General features: G+C 50.4%; 1 long non-coding RNA gene across 1 annotated transcript in view; it reads right to left on the bottom strand.

Annotated features, from left to right (window-relative positions):
- Positions 1-2,666: 2,666 nt before the first annotated feature.
- The window catches only part of LOC122935742, a 48,858-nt gene continuing 38,150 nt past the window's right edge, over positions 2,667-13,374 (bottom strand). The window contains exon 3 of the long non-coding RNA XR_006388823.1: positions 2,667-2,785. This is a non-coding gene — a long non-coding RNA (uncharacterized LOC122935742). The remainder of the gene's footprint in view (positions 2,786-13,374) is intronic.

The raw sequence follows: 13,374 nt of genomic DNA, 5'->3' as shown, positions 1-13,374 counted from the left end.
TTTAATTATATAGCTGTGTGCACATACTTACCCTCCTGATGGGGGGTGTAGACCTCCTTCTCCCCCTCTTCCAGAGGTGGGGGAGAGGAATCCCCTGGCTGTGATGGTCCTGGATCGGGTCCAGGCTGCTGCTCCTCTGCTCTCCTAGAATTTCTGTCTCTCACAGAAGGAACGGGAACCCCTGTAATTACAGAATGTTAAGAATTTAGACAATCAACTCATAAATCATAACAAAGGTAAATAAATAAATAAAAATCCTATATGGAGGGATCTGCATGGGATTCTGATTATCCACACGGTGGATTTGCCTCATTATGGGTTTATATTACATGACAAAACAAGTGTTACAGATGGGTAAAACTGGCCTAAGTTAAAAAGTAGTATGACGTAACAGGGGTTATTTGATGCTATTATGTTGGTTATAATATATTTTTGGTCTGTCATCGGTAAACTGTCTGCCCAGCTGCATTTTAAATATCTGCTGTCCGTCTTTACTCACAGTTGATTTTGTTGTCACTTTATTATTAGAAGTAGGGGTAAAGTCGCTTGCAGATAGGTGGCGAGATGACTAGATTTCTATATGCTATTTAGTCACTGTTTAGTGCTGTTCTATTCAGCGGTTATAGGGAGTCTGTCATGTAAAATCCTCATTTAACTCCACTAACATCCTGATATCCCTTACCCCAATTACAATATTTCCTTTGATATAGCATTTAATTAGTGGTTTATGAGGATAATTTACTGGGTCTGGTGTGTGTGTGTATATATACAGGGAGTGCAGAATTATTAGGCAAATGAGTATTTTGACCACATCATCCTCTTTATGCATGTTGTCTTACTCCAAGCTGTATAGGCTCGAAAGCCTACTACCAATTAAGCATATTAGGTGATGTGCATCTCTGTAATGAGAAGGGGTGTGGTCTAGTGACATTAACACCCTATATCAGGTGTGCATAATTATTGGGCAACTTCCTTTCCTTTGGCAAAATGGGTCAAAAGAAGGACTTGACAGGCTCAGAAAAGTCAAAAATAGTGAGATATCTTGCAGAGGGATGCAGCACTCTTAAAATTGCAAAACTTCTGAAGCGTGATCATCGAACAATCAAGCGTTTCATTCAAAATAGTCAACAGGGTCGCAAGAAGCGTGTGGAAAAACCAAGGCGCAAAATAACTGCCCATGAACTGAGAAAAGTCAAGCGTGCAGCTGCCAAGATGCCACTTGCCACCAGTTTGGCCATATTTCAGAGCTGCAACATCACTGGAGTGCCCAAAAGCACAAGGTGTGCAATACTCAGAGACATGGCCAAGGTAAAAAAGGCTGAAAGACGACCACCACTGAACAAGACACACAAGCTGAAACGTCAAGACTGGGCCAAGAAATATCTCAAGACTGATTTTTCTAAGGTTTTATGGACTGATGAAATGAGAGTGAGTCTTGATGGGCCAGATGTATGGGCCCGTGGCTGGATTGGTAAAGGGCAGAGAGCTCCAGTCCGACTCAGACACCAGCAAGGTAGAGGTGGAGTACTGGTTTGCGCTGGTATCATCAAAGATGAGCTTGTGGGGCCTTTTCGGGTTGAGGATGGAGTCAAGCTCAACTCCCAGTCCTACTGCCAGTTTCTGGAAGACACCTTCTTCAAGCAGTGGTACAGGAAGTAGTCTGCATCCTTCAAGAAAAACATGATTTTCATGCAGGACATTGCTCCATCACACGCGTCCAAGTACTCCACAGCGTGGCTGGCAAGAAAGGGTATAAAAGAAGAAAATCTAATGACATGGCCTCCTTGTTCACCTGATATGAACCCCATTGAGAACCTGTGGTCCATCATCAAATGTGAGATTTACAAGGAGGGAAAACAGTACACCTCTCTGAACAGTGTCTGGGAGGCTGTGGTTGCTGCTGCACGCAATGTTGATGGTGAACAGATCAAAACACTGACAGAATCCATGGATGGCAGGCTTTTGAGTGTCCTTGCAAAGAAAGGTGGCTATATTGGTCACTGATTTGTTTTTGTTTTGTTTTTGAATGTCAGAAATGTATATTTGTGAATGTTGAGATGTTATATTGGTTTCACTGGTAAAAAATAAATAATTGAAATGGGTATATATTTGTTTTTTGTTAAGTTGCCTAATAATTAAGCACAGTAATAGTCACCTGCACACACAGATATCCCCCTAAAATAGCTAAAACTAAAAACAAACTAAAAACTACTTCCAAAAATATTCAGCTTTGATATTAATGAGTTTTTTGGGTTCATTGAGAACATGGTTGTTGTTCAATAATAAAATTAATCCTCAAAAATACAACTTGCCTAATAATTCTGCACTCCCTGTATATATATATATATATTGTAAAAAGGAACAAGGGACTATAATAGATGGAAGATATGCGTCACCGTGGATCCTGGCCTGGTTGAAGTAGGAGCCAGTAGTGCACGGCCATGGTCAATATGAATAACACATTAAAGTTCTCATATTAAAATATAACTTCTAATACAAAAGAGCTATAAGATTTTTTTAATGCAAAAGTTCTTGGAAGTTCGCTATGTGACATGGTAATTATGTAAATGAGAGGGTTGGTACGAGTGAGCGCCAGCTATCCTGAGGGAAACTTCGGAGGGAACCAGCTACTAGATGGTTCAATTAGTCTTTTGACCCTATACCCAGGTCGGACGACCGATTTGCTCGTCAGGACCGCTGCGGACCTCCACCAGAGTTTCCTCTGGCTTCGCCCTGCCCAGGCATAGTTCACCATCTTTCGGGTCCTATCGCGCGCACTCATGCTCTACCTCCCCGTGGTGTGCACGCCTCTGGTTTTTGGAGCCCGGGGTCGGGATCCCACCTCAGCCAAGGCGCCCAGGCCCTCACCTTCATTGCGCCAACAGGGTTTTGCAGCGACGCCGGGGGCCGCTACCGGCCTAACACCGTCCGCGGGCTGGGCCTCGATCAGAAGGACTTGGGCCCGTGCGAGCGACGCCGGGGTAGGTCCGGTATCCCGTACGCCACATTTCCCAGGGATTCGGTGCTGGGCTCTACCCTCTTCACTCGCCGTTACTGAGTTAGTTTATTTTTCTCCGCTTAGTAATATGCTTAAATTCAGCGGGTCGCCACGTCTGATCTGAGGTCTGAGACGGAAAAAAGGAGGCCTCGAGGAGAGTGGGCGAGCGCGGCGGCCCGGCCCCCCGCGACAGGTAGCCCTGTGTCGCCACATTCAGCCTGAACCTTACATCCACACCAGAGAGGGGCACGGGGCCTCTCGGAAGCCCTCCCACCTTCGCCCCCGGCACCCCACTTCCTACCTCCTCCCCGGATGAAGAGGAGGCGGAGGTCTCATCCAAAGTGAGATATCGGTTGGAGAGCTCAAGAGGGGAGCCAGTTACGCCTTCCCTGGCTACTTTGGTCGGGCTCTTTTTCTTTTTTGAGAACCGTTTCCGTCTGATGTAGGACCCAGTCTCACTACCCTCTGCTGCGCTTTCATAGTGTGAAGACCGGGTCCCATCGGCCCGGTCTAGTCTCTTGACTTCCGCACTTAGCTCCCTGTCCCCTAGGGTCTCCCAACTACGGGATCCTGCCGCTTGGGGAGGGGCAGACATCACCCCATTTTGGTGGGGTTCCTTCTGTTCCCTCTCCGCCTGGCGCCTCTCCCTCAGCCTCTGCCGGGACGGACCGCTCTTGGTCTTCACTGACCCCTTAACTCGACTGTCTCCGCCAGGACCCGCCTCAGGCGAAGAGACCTCCCGGCCCTTTCCTGCATGAGCTCGGGCCGCATTGACCTCAGAGAGGGGACAGCGGCTAAATGGGTGTCCGAGCACACCACACAAGTTGCATCTAATCTCCTTACAAGATGCGGCAAGGTGACCTGTCCCTCATAACAACGCGCACTTCTGCACTTGGCAGCTGGCGCTGAAGTGTGAATGGCTGCCGTACTTGTGACAGAGCTTAGGCTGCCCCCTGTAGAAAACAAGAATCCTATCCAGCCCGATCAAGGCAGAGGATGGAATGTGGGAAACCGTACTTCCCAGACATTTCAACTTCACATTGAAAGTCCAGGCTCCCGACCAAATGCCAAATTCGTCCAGGTTTTTGGATGGTACACCCTGGACGTCACCGTACCTGCTAAGCCAGGTCAGAATATCAACACAAGAAAGTGATTTGTTACGGGTCAAAACAGTCACCTTCTTGACGTTGTTCTGCCGGGTTATCGCCTGGGCAAAAAACCCCTTCCAGTCCGGTAAGTTCTTCACCAGCTCATACCCGGACCAGAAAAGCTCTAGGCCCTCCGGCCGGGCAAAGCTGACGTCGAACTCCTTGGAACCATAGGGATGTATCAGGGCGAAGATGTCAACCACCCTGAAACCCATCCCAAGCAGGAGCTCCACCACCCTTTTTCTTGTAGGGCAGGCATCATTGCTTCTCCACTTGAGACAGACTACATTCCGGTTGTGGGCAGGGACCAGGTGGTCTCGCCCCCCCTTTCCTCTCGGAAAGCCCGCAGGCGTGCCTGTCTATCCATAAGGATAGGTCCACTTTCTCACCCTCTACTGTCATTGAACTCTCACCCCTTCTGAGAGCCTCCAGGAGTCGCCGCTGCAAGTCACCAACCGCGACTCCCGGAAATGAGGAAGCCAACGAGGACAGCCCCTCCCCCCCCCCACGGCCGCAGCCACACTGGCATAACTTCTGCCAGGTGTTACGGCCGCAGGAGGGGCAACCGAACCGGCACCCCCCACTACACTACCACCAGATGCCACACCGGATCCCTCCGGAGGGCGGACACCAGGAGCCGCAGCCACCGCTTTTTCAGCGACGGTCCGCTGACCCCCAGTGTCCCTCCCACCTTTGGGACCAGATGCAGCACCTGCACCAACCCCCTTACCACCACCCTGCTCACATACACCCTTTCTTCCTGCTGGGACAGCTGGTGCAGCAGGTGGTTTAACAGCAGGTGTCATATTATTTTTATTTATCCTGCTATCTCTAACTTTTCCATCTTTGTTATTTACTTTATTATTATTACCCTTATTATTTGTACTGTACCCCCTGCCACCCTCGTTGCCACTGTCCAAGCCCCCCCCCCCTGCCCTTAAGACCTGGGCTTTGACTACCACACTCCCCCCATCCCCAGCACTTAATTCAGCGCTGGAGGAGGAGGCGGAGACAGAGGGGGCGTGTCCAGTGGCAATGTACCTGGCCACTTGTTCTGGCGCAATGACTCCTTTCTTGGTGGACCGAGGCGCCGCAGTCATATCTTCCCCAGCAGCTCCGGCTCCCGGCTCTTTAATACGCAGGCGCTTGCTGCCTGCACCTTTACTCCCAGCTTCAGGGTTGCCTCCAGAAGCACGGCCAGGCACCCCCCCGGCCACGCCCATATGCGCGTCGATAGGAGGATGCCCGGACGCACCTCCAGACACACACCCGGCGCCCCCGGCCACGCCCCCCGCTCCGTACGCCGCCGCCTCCTTTGATCCCCGCCGCACGTTTGCAGCTGCAGGCGGGGACCCAGTGCTATCACCGCCCTGTGTAGGAGGGACGGTGACCCCATCATCACACCGTTTCAGCACCACCCTACACACCGGGACTTCAGGCAGGGCGGTAACCAGAGCGGCAGACGGGGCGGCCGACAGAGCGATGGGCGGGGCCTCCCGATTTTCCTGCCCATCCCCTCCACTTTCAATACATGGCTGCTGGTTCCCTCTTTCTGCTGACACCTCCTCCCTGCCTCCGCATTGTCGGAATATTTATGCTGTCTCCGATTGACAGTCTATATGATTTATGTGAATAAATTAAAATCGGTAATAAAGGAGATTCTAACTTATTATCATAAACATCAAGCTAAAACAAGCTCGTGATCTGCGTTGAATTGAAGACAAAACCCAGTTACAGAAAAAATATATATGTAATTTATTAATACAATTTATAGTGCAAAATAATATATATAATAAAATTGGCGGTAATAAAATTCACTCAATGATATGCAAAATAGTGGTAAAGACAAAAATTATTGAGAACATATATATATATATATACACAATTATGCCTTCTTATAATAATACCCCTCACTTATTTTAAAAGTCAATTTAATACTTGATTTCTCTCAGCCGACAAATGTCCGATTAAACCCAAATCTGGTTTATCTTTTATCTATATAAATATATATATATATTATCAACCATACTGGTCTAGAACTGAATTCAGTTCCTTGGAGATAATACCGTGTTTTCACTAGTATATTTTTAATCTCCCTGTATTGGATTAATTTTCAGGATGATGCTGCAGGTACACCCCAATCTTATTCCAAAACAGATACTATACACAAAGTATGGTTAATTGAATATATCTATAGATATGTATTATATTAATTAATTATCCTATAAAATATAGGTAAGGTTATACTATACCAAAATGTCAGCTAGCAGAAATCAGTTTCAATGGTTCTAAAATGGCTGCCTCCACTGACTGGCAAGGTGGTCAAGATGATGTTCAGAGAGAGAGCGAGATCGATCCCTTCTGTCAGCCCATACCATCTTTTTATCCTATCTTAGAAAGGGCTTGGCCAAGTTTTATCATTAACTAGTGACCTCACTTTATAATTAATAGAACCTCCCTCTAGGGAAAAATATACCCTAGATCTTTGTTACCCTAACACTAGATGGCACTAGTATTCCATACAAAAATCGAAGCATTCATTTATTTCTCTTATTCATATAATAGCAATAAAATGTAATCTAAGGTTTCAGACAAAACCTTGAGAAGATCTTGAAGAGACAATGAGTTTTATACTTGGTCAACTAACTTGTGTATCCTTAAGTCTTTTGACCAGACTTGATTAAATCAAGATAAATAGGGCTATCTCAATTCATTGTTCTTGGAGGAGACAGGGTTTGTTCATGATCACTTGTGTCCACATTTCTCCATTCCAGGAAAGAAATAATTAATTTGTGTGTTCCACTGAGACAGATTCTAAACATGACAGAGGAGTTTATACCTCATTTCTAATCTTACAATTGAATATATCTATGAGGACTATACTCTTATATATATACTATATATTCAGCATACCTATTAAAATTGATTATATAAAATCAATCTACTCCTATATTGATTAATATAAAAACCACAAAGAAAGATTAGAGTCTTTCTATTCACTAAAATCATCAAAACTCAAATACATTGTCTTATCTAGGCCTTGGGACATCTTCTTCTCACAAAACAGACCTAGGTAAACACTTTGGTATATATCGTAAACCTTAGGTTAGCAATTTCAGAGTAAAAAAAAAATCCTGAATTCACTCTGCCTTAAAATAAGACAAAATGGTTGTCCCTTAGGCTCATGTCCATACTCTTTTATATAGGCCTTATAATTATGGACTTTATTCATACCCAATAGTTCTGACAGCATGCAAGGACGGCGCCCGGCGCCATTTTGGGCTGCACAATCTCCCCGCTCCTCCGCTCAGATGCCGAGACAGGGAGTTTAGCGGGATACACGCCTGGTGAAGACTCTTCAGCCTCCACCAAGCGTGTATAGACCAAACGAGTCTGGATGTTTTCTTGTTTCTTTTTCTTCTTTTTTTTTTTCTTCTTGCTGCCACTCTCGTCCTCGTCCAGCAGGTCCTCTCCAAATGCAAACCCCTGAAGGTCCACTGCAGGCGATTCCAGCAACCGTATCTCTCTCAACAGACCGCCTTCCTCACTACTGCCCTCCATGTCTGATGTCTCATCCAAAGATGGTAATGCAGGTAGGTGTACTGGTTCCTGCTCCGGCGGAATGCCACTGCATACCTCCGTTATTGGGGTTACCGGGAGGGCTGGTTCAGACTGCACGGTTTGGGGACCTGCCTGGGATGCCTGAGATTCGGAGTCTATTTCCAACTCCTCCTCCTCGCTCTCCGCACCCCCGCACGGCTCCCCTCTCCTTACAGCCTCCATCTCCCTGAACCGATCCCCATTTTCAAGTTTTTCCCTGAAGGGACCACTTCCCTCCAGTAAATGTTCCTGCTGCCTCAGAGAGGCCTCTAGGTCCTCTTTCAGGACCCTAATTTGTTCTTTGAGGGGGGGCCTCTTTGATCTAGAGGAGATGGTGGACCTGGCCCTCGTCTCCTTCAATTCTTTCCTCACAGCTTTGAGGTGCCGTCCCAGCTCATCATATTCCCGTAGGTGGGCCGCTTCACGGGAGCTGTAGGTGAGGGTGCTTTCTCCCTCCCACCGGGACCCCCATCCTACCTGGGACGACACCTCTCGGCCTCCTGCTGGTAGATTCTTCCTTCCTGACGTCCTCGGGTCCTCAGGGGGGACTTGGCTACCACCGCGTCCAGTTCTTTTCGCCCCCTCGCCGCCATTGTTCAGGGTCGGTATCCATACGTCCATACTCCCCTCCGACCCAAGCCGGGGAGCAGGGGCACCCTTGCGGGACGACATGGCCGCAGGACCCTGCCAGCTCCCTAGGGAGAGGCAGGGCCTGGGCTGGGGAGAGGTGGTAGAGAACTCCCCACAAGTCTGGAACTCCTCCTGGGGAGCAGATGACAGGAAACTCCGCAGAGAGGCCTGTGCTTTGGAAGATCAGGAGCTCAGTGAAAACACTTCCTTCTACCGCGGCTGCTGGCACCAGACTTGCCCTCCAATAGATCCTCGTTAAAGGATTTAAAGTGTACTCATTCCAATTACAGGGCCTCGAAAGAGTCCTTTTATTGTTATTTTTCGTCACTACCTGCCCGAGTCGGGAGTGGGTAATTTGCGCGCTTGCTGCCTTCCTTGGATGTGGTAGACGTTTCTCAGGCTCCCTCTCTGGAATCGAACCCTGATTCCCCGTTACCCGTGGTCACCATGGTAGGCGCAGAAAGTACCATCGAAAGTTGATAGGGCAGACATCCGAATGGATCGTCGCCGTCACGGGGACGTGCGATCGGCCCGAGGTTATCTAGAGTCACCAAAGCGGCCGGGGAGAGCGGCGACGGGCGGGAATCGGGGAGGCCGAGACCACCCCCGCCCCCGGATTGGTTTTGGTCTGATAAATGCACGCATCCCTGGGGGTCAGCGCTCGTCGGCATGTATTAGCTCTAGAATTACCACAGTTATCCAAGTAACGGTTGGAGCGATCAAAGGAACCATAACTGATTTAATGAGCCATTCGCAGTTTCACTGTACCCGACGTGTGTACTTACACGTGCATGGCTTAATCTTTGAGTCAAGCATATGCTACTGGCAGGATCCAGAGTCTGACCAAACACCCCTGAACGGCGCCCGCGCAACCAAGCACGGCCCTCTTCCTCCCCTCCTAGCCGCTGACAGCAGAGGAGCAGACGAGGGCGGTGGGGTTGACAGGGAAGGAGGTGGCGGAGGAGAAGAAGCCCCCAGGGCCGAGGCCCGGGGACAGGTCACCTGCCTCTCGGGCTCCTTGTCTACCCGTTTCAACCCTGTAGTCTCTCTTCTCTTGCAAACGCAGGGCTATGCGGCGCGGATGATACAAAGCCCCGGCGGCCTGCCCCCGCTGGCGAGGTCGCTCGGAAGGCGCGAGTTCACCCCGCCGTGGGGTCGCCATCAAGTGGATCGCCGCGCAGGAGGACACCGCGGAGATGGAACGACCCGGGTTACTGGGGAGCGGCAGAGGGCAGACACCCAATGCATCCCTTAGGCCCAAAATGAATCGGGTGACTGGGGAGCGGCGGAGGGCATACGACCCAAGCGTCACTTAGGCCCAGGAGGCTGTCCTCTCGTGGTGAGACCGCACGACTTCAGACGCCTTTTCCTTGGAAGCCCGGGCGTACGGGTGTCGACCGCAAAGAAGACATGCAGCCGCCGCGCAGCGGGCGCCGCGGGAAAAGAGCAACCGACCTTGGTTACTGGGGAGCGGCAGAGGGCAGACACCCCACGCATCCGTTAGGCCCAAAATAAATTGGGTCGCTGGGGAGCGGCGGAGGGCGTACGACCCGCGCGTCCCTCAGGCCCAGGAGGCTGTCCTCCCGTGGTGAGACCGCACGACTTCAAACGCATTTTCCCTGCCCGTTAGGGTGTCGACCGCAGAGAAGACGTGCCTCCAACGCACGGGGATTGCTGCGGGGTCGGAACGAACCCGGGTTACTGGGGAGAGGCAGAGGGCAGACACCCCACGCATCCCTTAGGCCCAAAATGAATCGGGTGACTGGGGAGCGGCGGAGGACGTACGACCCAAGCATCCCTTAGGCCCGGGACCGCACGGTTTCAAACACATTTTTCTGCCCGTTCGGATATTAGGGTATCGACCGCAGAGAAGATGTGCCGCCACGCAGGGCACACCACAGGGATGGAAACGACTCGGGTTACTGGGGAGAGGCAGAGGGCAGACACCCCAAGCATCCCTTAGGCCCAAAATAATTTGGGTCGCTGGGGAGCGGCGGAGGGCATACGACCCACGCGTCCCTTAGGCCCGGGAGGTCCTCCCGTGGTGAGACCGCATGACTTCAGACACCTTTTTCTGCCCGTTCGGAGCGAGCTCGACAGGACAGCCAGAGGGGTTCCCCAAGCACCCACGTGTGAGGGGACCACCACGAGCGCCACAACATCGCAGCGTCTAACCCGGACTAGAAGGGAGAGAGGACACGCTCGCCATATGCCGACGGGACTCCAAAGTACGGCCGAGCGAGGGTCCCTACCCGCGGGGTCACGACATTCCAAATCGATCGAGGGAGGAGGTTCAAACAGACGAGAAGATCCGAGGGTGGAGAAAGCAGTGGGAGGAACTCCTGCCCAGCCCCTGGAACTGCTGGTCGGATAAAATATCCAGATTCATTCTCATAGCGGTCCTCTCGCTCAAACCGACAGATTCTACCTTCTCTGCCGGCGGGAGGAGTGAGGAACTTCTGCCCAGGCCCCTGAACTGCTTGGTGGGATTCACCCACCCAGTTCTCTCCCCAGGGCCTCTCTACCTTCTTCCGCGAGGTGTTGGAAAGGGGGCCCCCCTCGCGTGTCACACCACCCCTGTGACCGAGGTGTGGCGCACCAGCCTGCCCAGCCCCTGGAACTGCTGGTCGGATAAAATATCCAGATTCATTCTCATAGCGGTTCTCTCGCTCAAACCGACAGATTCTACCTTCTCTGCCGGCGGGAGGAGTGAGGAACTCCTGCCCAGGCCCCTGAACTGCTTGGTGGGATTCATCCACCCAGTTCTCTCCCCAGGGCCTCTCTACCTTCTTCCGCAAGGTGTTGGAAAGGGGGCCCCCCTCGCGTGTCACACCACCCCTGTAACCGAGGTGTGGTGCACCAGCCTGCCCAGCCCCTGGAACTGCTGGTCGGATAAAAAATCTAAATTCAAAGTCCGGTCGAGCGAGGGTCCCTACCCGCCGGGTCACGACATGCCAAATCGATCAAGGGTGGAGGAGACACAACACACAGACATAAGATCAGAGTGTGGAGAAAGCACCTCTTCAAATTGACAGAGTCTACCTTCTATGCCAGCAGAGTCTACCTTCTATGCCCCTGGAACTGATGGTGGGATGAGGCCACGCAGTTCGCCCCCTGAGGCCTATCTCCCTTCTTCCAAGAGGTGTACGAGACTTGACTCCAAGGTCTGGATACACCACATATGGAACCAGCAGAGGCCTGTTGCCATGCCCAGGTGCCTGGAACTGATGGTGGGATGAGGCCACCCAGTTCTCCCCCAGGGAATCTCTACCTTCTTCCGCAAAGTGTTGGAAAGGGGGGCCCCCTCGCTTCTCACATCACCTCTATGACCGGGGTGAGGCGAATCATCATGCCCAGGCTCTGGAACTGATGGTCGGGGGCGACAGTCAGATTCGTTCTCAGAGCCGGTCCTCTCGCTCAAACCGACAGATTCTACCTTCTCTGCCGGCGGGAGGAGTGAGGAACTCCTGCCCAGGCCCCTGGAACTGATGGTGGGATGAGGCCACCCAGTTCGCCCCCCAGGGCATCTCTACCTTCTTCCGAGAGGTGTGCGAGACTTGACTCCAAGGTCAGGATACACCACCTCTGTGAACCAGCAGAGGCCTGTCATCATGCCCAGCCTCTGGAACTGATGACCTGAGCCAACTTCATTTGAGATAGAAAAATAGTTTATTTAATTTACACATACATATTAATCACTGCTACTTGAAGTGTTGGGCAGACATCCCATCTCCCTCTCCACCATGTTTATTTTATCCTGGGGGGCAGCGGCAGCTGGGGTCCGGCCCGCATCACTACCACAAGATCTCTTCACCAGCTTGTAACCATGACATATGTCATCCAGCACTTTCTCTCGGTAGTGCCTGTCCGCCGTGGAGTTTGCGTGTGCCAAGTACTTTGCAAACAGAGACTTTTCAGGATCGGTGTATCTTGCAAGCGTCCATGTTTCACAAACCTTCCTGACCACCTGACTGGAGATATCGGGGAGGTTATATCTGGTAACGAAGGGGAGAATTAGCTGAAGATCCGGGCAACAAAGAGACAGAGAGCGGGGATGACTGCTTGGGCACTACTCACTTTGATTGGTAGCTCTTGATGTCTCTTGAAACAGTATGTCGCTCAGTTCCCACTGATGAAAGGAAGAATTTAGCCATGGGATCGTATTCGTCACTTCTGGTTAGCAATGGCCGGACTGTTTCATAGTAGGCCTGAAACCACTGAGGAGAGAACAAGGGTACAAAATGTTTAAATAGAAGGGGATGGGAGCTGAATAACACCCGGGAACCAGCAAAGGGCCATCTGCTCACACTCACCGACTCTTCATCATTATCAAGTGTGAAAGCAGCAACTTGTTGAGTAGAGGTCTTATGAGTTCTTACACCAATCACACATAGTTTTTCACCTTCGTACTCATGGTGAATCCTCTCATCCCACTCTCCCACCTGCAAGGAGAAGACATGAGAAGACCTCCAATGTATTCACTGAGGAAAATAAATTGTCAGATGACATGCAGAATGCAAAAATAAATTCCCCATTAAAAGTGTCCTGTCTGACCCAGGAAGAAGTACATCAGCGACTTAAAAAGATTAAAATAGACAAATCGCCAGGACCGGATGACATACACCCCCGTATCCTAAAGGAATTAAGTAATTTCATAGCCAGACCCTTATTTCTGATATTTGCAGACTCTATACTGACAGGGAATGTCCCACAGGATTGGCGCATGGCATATGTGGTGCCAATATTCAAAAAGGGGCCAAAAACAGAGCCTGGAAACTATAGGCCGGTAAGTTTAACATCTGTTGTGGGTAAACTGTTTGAAGGTTTTCTGAGAGATGCTATATTAGAGCATCTCAACAGAAATAAGCAAATAACGCCATATCAGCATGGCTTCGTGAGGGATCGGTCATGTCAGACTAATTTAATCAGTTTCTATGAGGAGGTAAGTTCTAGACTTGACAGCGGCGAATCAATGGATGTCGTATATCTGGACTTCTC

This window comes from Bufo gargarizans, chromosome 4 (genome assembly GCF_014858855.1).
Source record: "Bufo gargarizans isolate SCDJY-AF-19 chromosome 4, ASM1485885v1, whole genome shotgun sequence".
Lineage (NCBI taxonomy): Eukaryota > Metazoa > Chordata > Amphibia > Anura > Bufonidae > Bufo > Bufo gargarizans.
Note: the sequence above shows the minus strand (reverse complement) of the source record. Positions and strands in the feature narration are given on the sequence as shown.